This window comes from Mesocricetus auratus, unplaced genomic scaffold, assembly GCF_017639785.1.
Source record: "Mesocricetus auratus isolate SY011 unplaced genomic scaffold, BCM_Maur_2.0 Super-Scaffold_100022, whole genome shotgun sequence".
In the NCBI taxonomy this organism is placed as follows: Eukaryota; Metazoa; Chordata; class Mammalia; order Rodentia; family Cricetidae; genus Mesocricetus; species Mesocricetus auratus.
Window position 1 is genome coordinate 25,531,242 of NW_024429203.1, and position 13,638 is coordinate 25,544,879.

The 13,638-nt window shown below is 47.2% G+C and overlaps 1 long non-coding RNA gene across 3 annotated transcripts in view; it reads left to right on the forward strand.

Annotated features, from left to right (window-relative positions):
* The window catches only part of LOC121133505, a 192,072-nt gene that overhangs the window by 25,840 nt on the left and 152,594 nt on the right, over nt 1-13,638 (forward strand). For 2 of the 3 annotated variants that reach the window (XR_005870364.1, XR_005870365.1), the window contains exon 1: nt 4,191-4,360. The exons of the other annotated variant lie outside the window; for it this stretch is intronic. This is a non-coding gene — a long non-coding RNA (uncharacterized LOC121133505). Of the gene's footprint in view, nt 1-4,190; nt 4,361-13,638 lie in introns of those variants that run through there. 3 annotated transcript variants of the gene reach the window in all.

Below are 13,638 nucleotides of genomic sequence, written 5' to 3' on the forward strand. Positions count from 1 at the left end.
CAAGTGTCAGATTTAGTTATGGAGATTCCAACAACAGCCGTGTCACTATGGTGACTAATGTCCACCGAGAAATTTCTTTCTCTGCGGTCTTAGTGTGCAGCTTCTACAATGGGCAGTTGACCTATGAGGAAGCCAAAGTTCAGAAAGGTTAAATGATGTGAAAACTAGGGTTTGAATCTGTATTCCTACTGGTCCTCAAGCTCAGATACTTTTTTCTGTTAAAAAACACCCAGACTGTCTGTTGTTGTTGTTAAAGGCAAGTTAGGGCCATGGGGCAAAGGAAAGGGGGTGGGGTGGGGACTGAGAATGTTCTGGTGGAGGTGTTGGACTCCAATAGGGATCCTAAACACTGTGACTTAATGATTCCCCCATGTAATATAGCAACACACTAACATCTCATCTGTTTCCCAGGCTGCTTGTGCAGCCTTACCCTTGTCCCGTGGCATTTGTAGTGAGATTCTGGTCTCTCAGCCAGGGACTGCTTCTTTTCCCAGGAACCCGGAACTGCATAATCATAAGGGCTTCCAGGAGTTCCCTGGGGTGCTGTGGGAGAAGTCTAGAAACCAGGCAGAGCTACCGAAGGCTGGACTTTGGGACAGTCACCCATTGATCATTCTGCAAACTTATTGAGCAGTTCACATGTTCTAGTAACTGTGCTGAACCCCACTGGGTTGAAGAAATAGGGGTTTCCGGTCCCGAGAGCTGGTAGATTGTGGGGAGGGCAAGACTCCCAACATATGGGGGTGCAGCACAATGGGCAGAGGAGGGGGAGGGTGGCTGGAGATGATTGGGCAGAGGCACATACCTGGGTTCTTCAGTGAAATCCTCTACCTAGGCATCTCCCTCAGGCCTGGCTCTGAGTTTAAGTCAAATGGCTTTGGTCCCCAGTCGCCTCCTGCCTGCCACGTTCCAACTCAATCATTCTTTGAAATTTGGAACTGGAGCTAAAACGCCTTTGCCCTGTAACGGGATTTGCACAGTCTCCACAGCAGTGCCTGCGTCGCTCATCACCTGCTGTTGTAATCTGCACCACTAAGCCTGAAGCTAGAGGCAGAAAAGCTTAACTCGTTCTTCCTGGCACGGGAACCATATTTCAGGAGGGGAGCTAATCCACACCCCATCTCCACACATGGACGCTCTCAGAGGAAGTACCCATGGCAGAGAGAGCAATGGCCCCTTCCTTCCCAGAGGAGATCTGAAGATCAAGTTCCTCTAACACAGACAGACGGCATGAATTGTGGTGTCTGAGTCTGAGGGTTAAACTACTCTGGGGACCGTCTCAAGACTGTCGGTGGCAGAGACAAGATGGCTAATTTTCCTAGCAATGGTGATACCTGGTCTGAATGGACCTCCATATCTGCACTGGAAGAGTTGACTCGGTCTAAATAATATTACAAGTGGGTTTTGAGCGAGTGTGTGTATGTGTGTGGTGTATACCTATCAACCCATGGATGCTGGTTAAACAGCTGGCATCTTTTCTAAAATCTAAACAACTGCTCAAGTTTTGTTGTCTTCTAACTTTACCTTCGTGTTTTGGAAGGTAGAGTAGAGAGCAGGGTGAGCAGTTCTTACTGAATGCTTGCTGGAGCAGGGCTCTGTTTGAAGTACTGTTCGTAAATGCACAAGGGTGGGGACAGGGGTTCAAACGCATGAGCACTAAGTATAAAGGCATTCTAGAATGGAAGAAATTAGAGGCAGGGGCCAGGCATGTGTAACCCATGTACCCATTCAGAGCATCATTCATAATATAGTTACTAAGTCTAATGCGTGATAGAGGCTATCATAGATGTTGATAGACACTAGAGCTGTCCTAGTCCAAGTGGGATTTGCTGGAAGGACTGGTCAGTGACTGGAATTTGGCTTGACCACAGCAATGAGTTTCTGAGAGGCTGATTGTCCAGCAGCTCAGTAGGTTATGTGAGGAAGTAGATTCTTCATGTCTGGGAAAGTTATAAGTTTGAGTAGAGGCTTTGTAGACAGATCTCTGAGATGCAGAAGAGAGGGTAGCATGTCCTATAAATGCCCATTTGCCCCTCACCCCTTTCCAGTGCACACTAGTATCCTTCAACTACCAGCAACCGGTTCTTCCTGCCTAAGAACTTTCTCTGTTCACTTCCTGATGACAAGCTGGAAGTCTCAAGGTATTGATGGTACCTAGCATCAGCCTTCACAGCTGTCTGAAAGGAGCCAGTATGCACATGTCCAGGTCCCCTCCTCTTTGCACTGGTCCCTCTGAGGTGACTGCTGTCCAGAGTTCCCACAGTGGAACCTTCCTCAGTGACCAGCTTCCTTGTCTGCCAGCCTCCCTGCTTTTTTTCCTCACCCCCCCATACTTCTTGGCTTTACTTCTAGAATGATGACCTTGCAATTGGCCCCTGGCCTCTGTATCTCCGTTTTGAATAACCCGAAGGAAGACAAGTGTATCTTGCCCTGTGTGGAAGCTGAGACCTCTGAGGATCCCCTCCTTCCATTTCCACCAAACTTTGGGACTTGGATTAAGGAGTATCACATTGAGCCTGGAACTTCCCTCCTCTGCTGGGGGCCAGGGTGTGGAACATTGACCACTCACCAGACATAAGATGCTCAGCTTGCCTTCCTGCTGGGTCAGGAGATCCCCTAAAAGCATTTGGTGGCAGCTACTTTAGTGATGAATGTCCTATCTTCCATTACACAAGAGCTCAGGCTTGGGACACCAGGATACCTCGTAGACACTTGCGGATGTAGCTCTCCTTGGTCTTTGGGTCTCTCAGCCTGTGCTAGGTCTGGGCAGGGCTGAGCTCCCACATCTGCCATTCCCAAGGATGTCTGTTTCACACAGTTGATGAACCAAGGGTTGGGCAGGCCTAGTCTGAAGGTCTTTTCTGTGTCACCTGGCTAGAAGGCATAGAACTAAACAAGCAACTGGGCTAGGCTAATTGCCTGCTTTTCTACAAGACTAGGGCATTGACTAGAGCAATGGATATCATACATCCACAGACAGAGTGTAATGAAACTACACCTTTTATGGAGTCGGGAAAGGATGATGGAGGCCACTCATTCAGTAGGTGTGGTGGACACTGCAGTGGCCACACGTTCCTCATCAGTGAAGAACTTGCTGGCACAGATGCTGGGAAAGCAGTCTGCACTTGGAAAGTTTAGGGGACAATTCAGTGGCAGAGAGCCTCCTACCCAAGGCTAGGACCCTTTTGGGATTGTTCACACTCAATAACAGGTTAACACATGAGTGGGAAGACAGGCCATATGGCTGGATTTGGGATGACTCTAAAAGTCCTTTCACAAGGGGCTGAGAGGTAGCTCAGTGGTTCAGAGCACTGGTTGCTTTTGCAGTGGATCCTGCTATTGTGACACTCCTTAGTAAATACCCTCTTGGTAAAATGTGGTTCAGAGGTTGCTCTCAGAGACCCTACCTTGGGACAATGGGACACTGACTCTACTGCACCTCCAAACAATTTTCTTAACCTACAATGGTCTGTTTCTAAATTGCATCTTCAGAAAGCCCTTGGTATCTTAGAGAGTGAAACAGGGTTAGGCTCAGCTTTTTCCACTGGTCTCAATAAGTTGAGTGGTGTGTGTGTGTGTGTGTGTGTGTGTGTGTGTGTGTGTGTGTTACAGGGAATAGTGGTACCAGACCCTGCAGGTCTCACTACCCCCTGGGGTGCACTGATGCCCATGTCACAGCATAGCCATCCTATGTAGTCAAAGGTCCTTCAGAAGGTGTAACAGTTACAGACCCCCAAGCAGCAGCGTCTTCTCTGTTCCAGGCTATCCCTACAGCTGGGACTACAACGGGAGCTTGCTTTATTAGATCCCATTATAAATGGATGATTTGCCATCTCTGAAGATAAATGTGAAGCTTAATGTAGAGGTACCCTGTCTGGGGAAACTGGAGAGTTATGGATGTTAGCTTTGCCGCTTTGTGAAAGCACTTTCTTAGGGAAACTGAAATGACCAAGATGAGATTGAATTAGTATGTAGTGGTATGAGCTTTTTCTCCCCCTATCCATCTTGATTTTTTTTAAGGGAAAAGATTTACCTCCTGTGTGAGCAGTTTCATAAAATCCAAAGCTGAATTTGGGGTTGGTAATTAGCAGGGTTGCCTCCCGGTGCTAAGGAGGCAGCAGCCCAGCTGGAGTCATGGCAGAGGTGGTTGAGGAAGCGCCCTCTGCTGGCTGGCTTCCCTCCGGGTGGTGTCTGCCTGCTCCGGCTCACTCCTTTCCCACTTTGCAGGCTGACTAGCACCACCTTCCATTCCAGCTGCAGGCTCCTGGGTTCTGCTTCTGTTCCTGTGGGTGGCTTTCCTGAGAGCCCTCTTTATTACCGTGGCCCATTCTGAATTTCAGACTTGAGTCCCAGCTAAGAGGTAAGCTCCTTGCTGATAGGCAACTCCATCCACTCAAGACTACATGCTAGAGGTGTAAAGATGAGGGTGCAGAGAGTCCTGCTCTTCAAGAGAGTGATCAAATGGAGGAAATGCAGTTGTAGACAATGCCCAAGCCAGTGTTCCGTGACAGAGCTATCAGAGATGACAGAGATGTCCCCATGTTCTGATATACATTGTGGTCCCTTGAGAATAAGAAGGTAAGAAGGAACAGCTGTCTTAGAATCCTGAGCACATAGCTTCTGAGATTTGAGCCTTGGTGTTATATTCTGTAGAATGAAAATGTGCTTCTAGAACCTCTCTAGAACCAAACGATCCGCTGGCCTAGTCTTCTTCCTCCTGAGATGGGGGGGGGGGGGGGGGGGGAAGAAAGGCTGGGACATGTCCAGTCTCATGACAAGGGAGAGACAGAATAGGGACTCTAACTCTTACTTCCTGGCTCTTTGATTCCAGCAGACTGTTACAGGGTGTGAGGAAGGGAACAAGCATTAAGAGAGAACAGAAGACCTTAGGACTAGCTAGGACTTGGAGCTTCTGTTGAAACCTCCCATTTAAGGCTTCGCTGACTCTGGACCAAGTTTGAGGTCTGATGTGTATTTGATGCTTGCAGTGTGAGTGTAGAGGGACATTTACTAATGATATTACTCAATTTCCTAGGGCCAGCACACACCCCATGGTCAGTGTCTGTCCCAAGTATCTTCATCACCGAACAATTCTATGAACGAGGCATAGAAAGAGATGGAATGCTGTGCCCCCACGTTTACCTGGGACTCCAGATAGGGGGAGCACTGAGAATTCCTGTCTCTCAGAGACTTTCTGGGCATGGAAGTTATCTTCTTGGGTGGTCCCCCATTACACAGTGATTGGGGGGAATTCCATCATGGCTTTCGGATTAATCTTTGAGTCCAACAACTTTATAGAGATGGAGAATAAAAAGGGATAATGGACTTAAGCCTCTCCTCTGATCCACAAATATTTAAGAGCACAGATAGCATCTAAAGAAAGCCTTGCATGGGAAATGGGAGGGTTGGAAGTAGTTAGCAAGAGGTGAATTCATTTGAAATGTAAAGCATAGACCATATAGTTTTTGTTATATAATGCTGAGCCCTGGGCCTACCCAGGTACTCTTTAGGGATACTCAACTTTGACTATGGAAGGATCTTGGTAACCTTGCTCCCTAATCTGCTCCATACTAAGGTATGGGGTGAGTCCTCTTGTAAGTACCCATCATGACCCAGGGCAGAGACGGGACCCACCTAGGGAAAGTTTTCTCCATTTCAGGTTTCCCCAGAAATGCTCCTCACGTTGGTGAGAGCCTTTTGGTCTTTTATGGAACTATATAAAAACACTACAAATACCAGTGTATTTAAACTTGTCTGTGCTTTCTTACTTCAGATGGGGGAAGAGGTTGAGAAATTTTACTCACCTAAGATGTTCATCTTCTTTTAAAATTTAAATTTATTTTTTATTGTTATGCACATGTGTGTTTGAACAACGTGAGTGTGAGGGCAAGTGTACGCCACAGCTTGTGTGTGAGGGTCAAGGCAACTTTGTGCAGTTTGTTCTCTTCTACCTTTCTGTGACTTCTGGGGCCTGAATTCAGGTCATCAGGCTGGTGTGGCAAGTGCTTTTATCTCCTGAGACATCTTGCTGGCCTGAGTGTGTGTCCTCTTAGTGCTGTAAAGTCTCCTACTGGTTGTGACAGGAGCTGCACTCAAGGAACACTCAGGATAATTTCAGTCCTTTTCCTCACCATTTGACTGAGGTGAAACCAAGAGATCCCAAGTCACACAGCTGTGGAGAGGCCAAGAGATCCCAAGTCACACAGCTGTGGAGAGGCCAAGAGATCCCAAGTCTAGTAGGGACTCACTCCAGGTTGCACAACTAGTCAGCAACAAGGATGAATTGAGATTCAGCTTTCTAATCATCCACTCATTTTCTCAGAAGGATTTTAGTAAATTTTTAGTGGGTATCCAGGAACCATGAGAGCCAAGGGGACAGTGGAGGACAGGAAGAGTCAGTCCTCATTCCCAGCACTTACCTTGGAGTAGGAAAGAATAAACATACCATGCTACCTACATTTCCTACATGCCATGAAGGAAATGGCAGGGCAGCCAGAACATGCTCCCTTGGAGAAGCCATGTATAAATTTTGGTTCGCAGGATGCCCAGAGAACCAAGGATAGAACTGTGTCCCAGGCCAAGGGAACAGCTTCCACAAAAGCCCGGGGAAGCAGAGTTTGTTGTCAAGGTCTGCATGATGGAACGGAAGGTGGGGAACTGGGATGGGGCAAGACTGGAGAAGGCAAAGGCAAGGTCACATGGGAGCCCTCCTAGGTCAACAGAAGACTCTGGGCTTTCTTTCTGTTTCCACTGTGTGGTCTGTGGCTGAGTTCCTACAGCACAGTGTAGAAAGAGGCCAAGGGCTGACGAGCATCTGAAGAAACGGGGACTTGGCTGTTCTGAGAAAGGCGCTCCGAGGACATGAGGAAATGTGGTGTGGCTGCTCTTGTAAAGATGGGTTAGCCAGGGGAGGTAGGGACTGGGCCGCCTCAAGAGTCAATGAAGAGATCTTCAGGAAAGAGCTGCAGAGCTGGCTGCAGAGGCTGACGGTGACAAACCAAGGGAGTGGCTTCACCAGACCTAACTGAGGATGTTTATGGACAGGAGCCAAAGGACTGGCCTGACGGGCCTTGGTAGGTCCAGATGGAAGGAAGGAACCAACCTCAGGTGTAGGTGTGCCAAGAAAATCTGTGATTAAGCTGGGTTTCTGTGGTTTGCCTCCTTGGCTAAGAGTCCTGACTGGTGACTGCAAGGCAGATAGAGTATGTGTGATGATAACAGACCTTTACCTGGTGGATAGGACGCACATGGACAAGGCGGCAGGACTAAGCCCACAGGTGTCTTCAGTGGATGTAATAGGAAGGGAATGGGAAGCTGACTTTGATGGAGAGTATGCACCGTTCCTCCCTGGCAAGCTGTCTTCTCTGGCTGTGGCAATGAGGCTGTATACCATGGCAAGTGGTGTTAGTGTGATTGCCATAACTTTAGAGATGCAGGCCACGGACCCTGCCCTTTTGGTGACTCTCCAGGTTGGAATAACAATAGTGTTGTCAGTGTCCTCTCTCAGGACAGTTCTCGTTGTTGGATGAGACCATGGAAATGAGGCACAGAAAGCAATGACCACACTGCCGAAGACACTGGATGACCAGGGCACGAAGATCTAAACCTCCACTCTTTCCCCCTGGACTAAGATCCCTGATCTCAATGTCTCCCTACCCTTTTTTGTTTTTAAATTTTTATTTCATTTTGCTTTAGGTATGTGGATGTTTTCCTTGCACCCCCATGCTCCACCTGTATGCCCATTACCTATGAAAGTCAGAAGAGGGCGCCATATCTGCTGGAACTAGAGTTACAGACAGCTAAGATCCAATATATTGATGCTGGGAATTGAACTTGGGTCCTCTGGAAGAACAGCCAGTTCTTTTAACCCCGAGCCATCTTTCCAGGCCCCATTTTCTGGTCATTTAAGAGAAGATAGTATCATATAAGAGACTCCAGTTATCTTCTTGGCACTGGCCCAGAGAAGACTCCAGCCAAGTCACTTCTGCTCTCCAAATCTCTCTCTATGGAAGACCTTGTCCTAAGTCAGTCTCTCTTCAGCACAGTGCTGAGCCAAACAGAGGGTGCCTGCATTGGTAGAGTGAGCCCTTCCTTCAAGATGCCCAGGCAGGTCCAGATAACCTCTGGTAGGGTCTCCTCCAATTGAGTTTGATCTGTGCCCTGTTATTTAGATCAAATAGTTCCATGTTCTCTGTGAGCTGTGAAGTAAAAACAAAAACAAAAACCAAACCAAAATAAAATCAGAAAAGCACAGCACTCGGGAGGCAGAGGCAGGCGGATCTCTGTGAGCTCGAGACCAGCCTGGACTACCAAGCGAGTTCCAGGACAGGCTCCAAAGCCACAGAGAAACCCTGTCTCGAAAAACCAAAAAAAAAAAAAAATCAGAAAAGCAATGCCCAGAAAATCCCTAGAAATCATCCCGGAGGTCTCTGCTGAGACAATATGACTAATATTCTATGAGTTGTCTTTCAGCTTTAAAATCTGCCTCTTCTGAGAAATTTGCCCTACAACGTCATCCAACGGCATCCCCTATCCTGGCATTTTCATTAGTTACAAGCTGCAATATCCTGGAATTAATTCATTTTCTTATGCTTCTTAATATGTGACCTGTGGGTTGTTTCACATAACAACAATGACAATGACAACAGCTACTGCCATTTATCATGCATGCAGGTGGCAGACACCTCAAGAAGCAGCCTTGGAAACCTGGGACTTTGATGGCTTAAACTGCTTGCTAAATGTCCACAACTGAGCCAGGATTTGGACACAAGTTTTCCTGGCCTAGCTCAGTCTAAGCCAGGCATACGTACTCTGTGTGCTGTATTAGTCCCATTTCCCTTTATTTTGAAATTCAGCTCAGTAATAAAAGTCAAGGTTATTGTTTGGTATGTAAAATACATACCTTGGCTGAAGTTGAAAATGTTATGCACAACCCTTCCCCCACCCAGGTTGTAGACAGAAAAGGACACAGTTAGTTTTCAATACCCTTCCTTCCTTCCTTACCTTACTTTTTGGTGTATGTGTGTGTGTGTGTGTGTGTGTGTGTGTGTATGTGTGTGTGTGTGTGTGTGTGTGTGTAGTGTATGTGTGTGTGTGCATTCATGTGTGAATGCAAACATACTCATGCTGTGTAGTGTGTACAGAGGTCAAGAGGTCAGAGGACAACTTCAAGTGTTGGTTCTTGCCTTCCTCCTTGCTTGACACAACTTCTTGTTTGGTTCTACCCAAGCTAACTGGCCTGCAGGTTTCTAGGGGTTGTCATGTCTCATGCCATCTTCCCACAAGTATGCTAGAATTATAGATGTTCATGCCACATGTCAGGCTTTTACTTGGGTCCTGAGGATTTGAACTTGGGTCCTTAAGCTTGTGTCATATATACTTGTACCCACCGAGCTGTCTTCCTAACCCTGGCTTCCAGCTTTATCTGGTTGTAGATGAGAGTGATCTTACAGACCCTGTGGCATGGGAAATAGGCCCCAAGTGACCTTGCCACTGGTGTGTTGAAATAAGAAGACCCTCCTATGGAAGGACACAACTAAAGAAATGTCCAAGAGCCTGTCCCTCAACTAGAAATCTGGCCTAGGTTCTTGTCCTGAGGTTTACTATAGATGTCTTGCATCCATGTTGAGGACTCTCTATGAGAGAGAGAAACAAGAGTTGGTGATTGATATCTATAGCCTTAGTGGGTTATGGGAGACTGGTGTGAGGCTCACACATGCAAGTAGCGCAGGGTGGTGGTGCCAGCTTCCAGGATAGACACCCTAGTGAACTAGCATTGTCTAGAGATGCCTCTACCGTTTCCTCTTCTCCTTCTTGGACTCTGTCATGGGATGTATGAAACATTTGATTTGGGGCTCCCAATGAGTTCTGTCACAGGATCAATTTGGGGCTCCCAGTGAGTTATCTGTGAGCGTCCCCGAGGAGCCCCCATTTCTCTCTGTCTTCACCTGAACAGCTAAATCAAATACAAATCTGCTTTGTTGTTAACGGTAAGTTGGTCATGAATTTAACTTTATGGTTCATCACTCATGCTATACAACCTTGAACTAGTCTGTTAGCATTTATCCAGTAAATATTTAGTGAGCAACTACTTTGTGTTGTAACTAGCCTAGATATTAAATTATGGCGGGACAGTATGTAGACTAGGATAGGAAAGTGGCATACTAGGACTGGCAGAGCCTAGAACATCGTTGGGATGAGCAGTTAAGACCTCTTTTGGTTGAACCCTAAATGATGATGCAGAAATGATGGGGGAGTATTAAATGTTATGGAGACACAGGATACAGCAAGTCCAAGGCCTTCAGATGCAAAACAGGGTACCACTGAGAAGACTAAGAGGTTTCTAGTTTGCTGCCACACAGGCAATGAATTCCGGCTCCTCAAGGTGCAAGCAGAGAGTACAGTTAGGTGACCACTCAAGGGTCCTGGCCAGTCATGATGATGCTTGGGGCATCTACTCTCTGAACCTGTTTCCAAAATGAAGACAAGAGTGCCTACGTACCAGGATGGTGATGGAGATTAAATGAAATGTTACTCAGGAGAATTAAGCAAAATGTCAGGACTCTTCAATCAGCAAGTCTGGGGATGGGATGCAGGATGCCCTTCCTGACTTTCTTATCCCAGGTTGTTAGTGACCTGGGCATCCATGATACTCAGCACCCACTGCAAGGTGGTTACCAGGATGGAAGGAGTAGACAGGTGGTCTCTAGAGGAGGGAACTCCTTCTGTGTGTGCTACTAAAGCAAGACTGCCAGCAAGTGGGAGAGCCCAAGCATTTTGTGCACTGTGCCTTCCCAGGATGAAGCCAGGAGACATTGCTGCCTCGTCCAGTAAGTCTGCTGAGTTGAGAATGGATAGGGGAAAGGCTTAGCTAACAGGAAAAGCAAGCTGGGGTGCAGAAGATATGGAGATGATCTCTTCTTGTCCCCCGCCTTTCCATCAGCAGGGAGGGGTGCACAGGAAATAGAGGAAGAGAGGAAGAGAGAAAGAGGATGTGGGTAGAATTTGCCCAGTTTCCTGTCTGTCCTCTGAGATGAGAGGATGAGATAGGCTGGGGCTGTGAAAAGGGATTTGGTGAGACACTCTCAGTATGCAAAGACAGCAGCTGGACCCCGAAACATATTCTTCTCCATGAGCATGGTCTTCTATCCTGCAGAACGTCACTTCTTCTGAGCAGTGCTGGGACAAGCCGAGGGGCTGGAGAGCCGTGATGCCCCGCAGCCACACCTTGGACTGCTCTAGTTGTCTGCCACTGTGGTAAAGGGAAATTTTATGAGCTCTTCATTCCTCACGTCCCACGGGGCCTTTGCCTTGCTCAGACCATCTCGGATACACACATATATCTTCAAAAGAAAAAGAAAGAGAGAGAAAAGCTATTTTATTTCATTGCCAAACTATCCACTTTAAATACCCTTTTTATTACGGTATCTGCATAGTAATACTAATAATAGATCTTGTTGGCAGTTCTAATGAGGCTGGAGAATATAAGGTTCCCAATAAAGTTAATTGTTGCCTTTAATATTCTCATACATTTATACATGGTAAATCTTTAAAGGAGAAAAAACACTCCATTTCACCCCTGTTAAGCAGCCGGTCCCAGACTGCGTAAAGACCAAGTATAGCAGTAGTGTGGGCTGGGGGCTCCGCTCAGGAGAGCCTGTGCTAGCAGCTCCAAACTTCTTTTGAGCAGCGGCAGCAGCAGCAGCAGCCAGGCCTTTAAGCCAGCAGGAGTCAGACTTCTAGGCTGGTCTTGATCCTTTGTCACTCTGTAGCTTAGACACATGGCTGAACCTCTCTTAGCCTCATTTTCTCTTTGGTCTGAGACATGGGATTTATGATAGGTGTATGTAGCTCAGCATAGTACATGGAATGTTCTCTGTGCTCTTCCCATAGGAATTATCATCATTATTTCTCTCCTGTGTGTGTGTATGCCTAGTGGGGGGGCAGGTGCGTGTTGCATACATGTGCGTGTAATTGACAGGGAACAATCTTCAGTTTCATTCTTCACTCAGTACCCACTGTATTCTTCAAGGCAGGGTCTCTCCCTGGCCTGGACTCATTGGATTGGCTAGGTTAACTGGCCAGTGAGCCCTGGGGTCTGCCTGTGTCTTACTGCGATTACAATCACATGCCACTGCACCCAGCTTCTCACATGGGTTCAAACTCAAATCCTTGTGTTTGTACAGCAAGCACTTTACTGACGGAGACGTCTCTCCAGCTATATTATCACCATTTGAAGCTATTTAAACACAATTAATATTTTATTCACCCACCATGCATTCTCACTGAGGGTGACATAAATCACAGTGCTACAAAGACTGTATGTGAACTCCAGAGCTGACCACAAGCCTCTCTGTTGGTCTGTTCTTCAAGGATGCACAATGACAGTATTACCAGGGCTTAAGCCCAGGGTTCTTAGTACCCAGGATCTTCCGGTATTCATTAGCTCCTAGGTGACCCCTGACCTCTGCACCTCTACCCCCAAGAGGGTCTCACCAACTTTGCTTTTCTTCTGCCTTTTAATGCGACCCAGGACACAATGGAGTCTAGAACAACCTTAATTTCAAAGTGAGGTAAGGGAGGGCTCCTTCCCTAGTCTTGGAACGGACAATCCTGATTCCCATCTCGCCACTCCCACTGACCAATTCTTCCTTTTTGCTTTATCTTGGAGAGAAAAAAAATCACATGAATTTTTCAGTTGCAGAACAAAGAGGAGTGTGTTTCACCATTTATTCTGTCTCCAACTCCGTGTATTTCTGACAGTTCCATTGCACTACTGACACATGATGTTTTTCCTCCCAAGAGGGGTAGCAGAGGGAGATTTACCCCCCCCCAGGCCCAACCTTCACGATGTGAGAGAGGGAGTAAGGAACTGAGATATCCCAGGTTAGGGACAGCCCCTGTGACCTTGTGTTTCAGCAAACAGATCACAAACAAGGCTCTCCCCTTCCCGACCTTCCCCACCCAAGCAGGGTTCTCTTCTACACATCAACGCCTCTCCTACTGGCAAGAGGCAAGAAATACTATGTGACAGGATGGTTGCCATGGCAACTCTCATTTCCAGTTAAACAACCGGGCACTGATGAAAGGGGTCTCGTTTGCTTTGGTTAAAGGGTTTGTTGAGAAGGGTGTGGGGCTCCTTTCTTCCTTTCTTTTTTTTTGTCTCCTTTCTTATTTCCTGCCTTTGGTCTCTTTGTGTGTGAGTGTGTGTGTGTGTGTGTGTGTGTGTGTGTGTGTGTGTGTGTGTAAGAGAGGGGCCTTGATGGGCCAGGGCTGCTCAGTTCCTGGAGAAGAGGAAGGTAGCATCAGCTGGATCAGAGGGAGGGAGGCAGATGGGGTTCTGGATCTGAGAAGAGAATGTACCTCCTGTCCTTGCTTCTGTCGTTTCTCCCGAGACTCACTTGCTCATGTCTGTAGTCTCTCAGAGGAAGGAAGGACCTGTTGGGGGAAGAAAAGGGTTGGTGGAGGACCCCGCATCCCAACAGGTGGTTGGGTAATTAAGTGAGCTTTATGCACACAACACTGTTTTGCCCGATGTAATTGCAGTTTCCATATAAATAATTCACGGGAAATTATTAGAGTGAGGACATCGCCCGCCTCTTCATAATTTGCTTAACCGAAATAGGCTCTTTCATCATG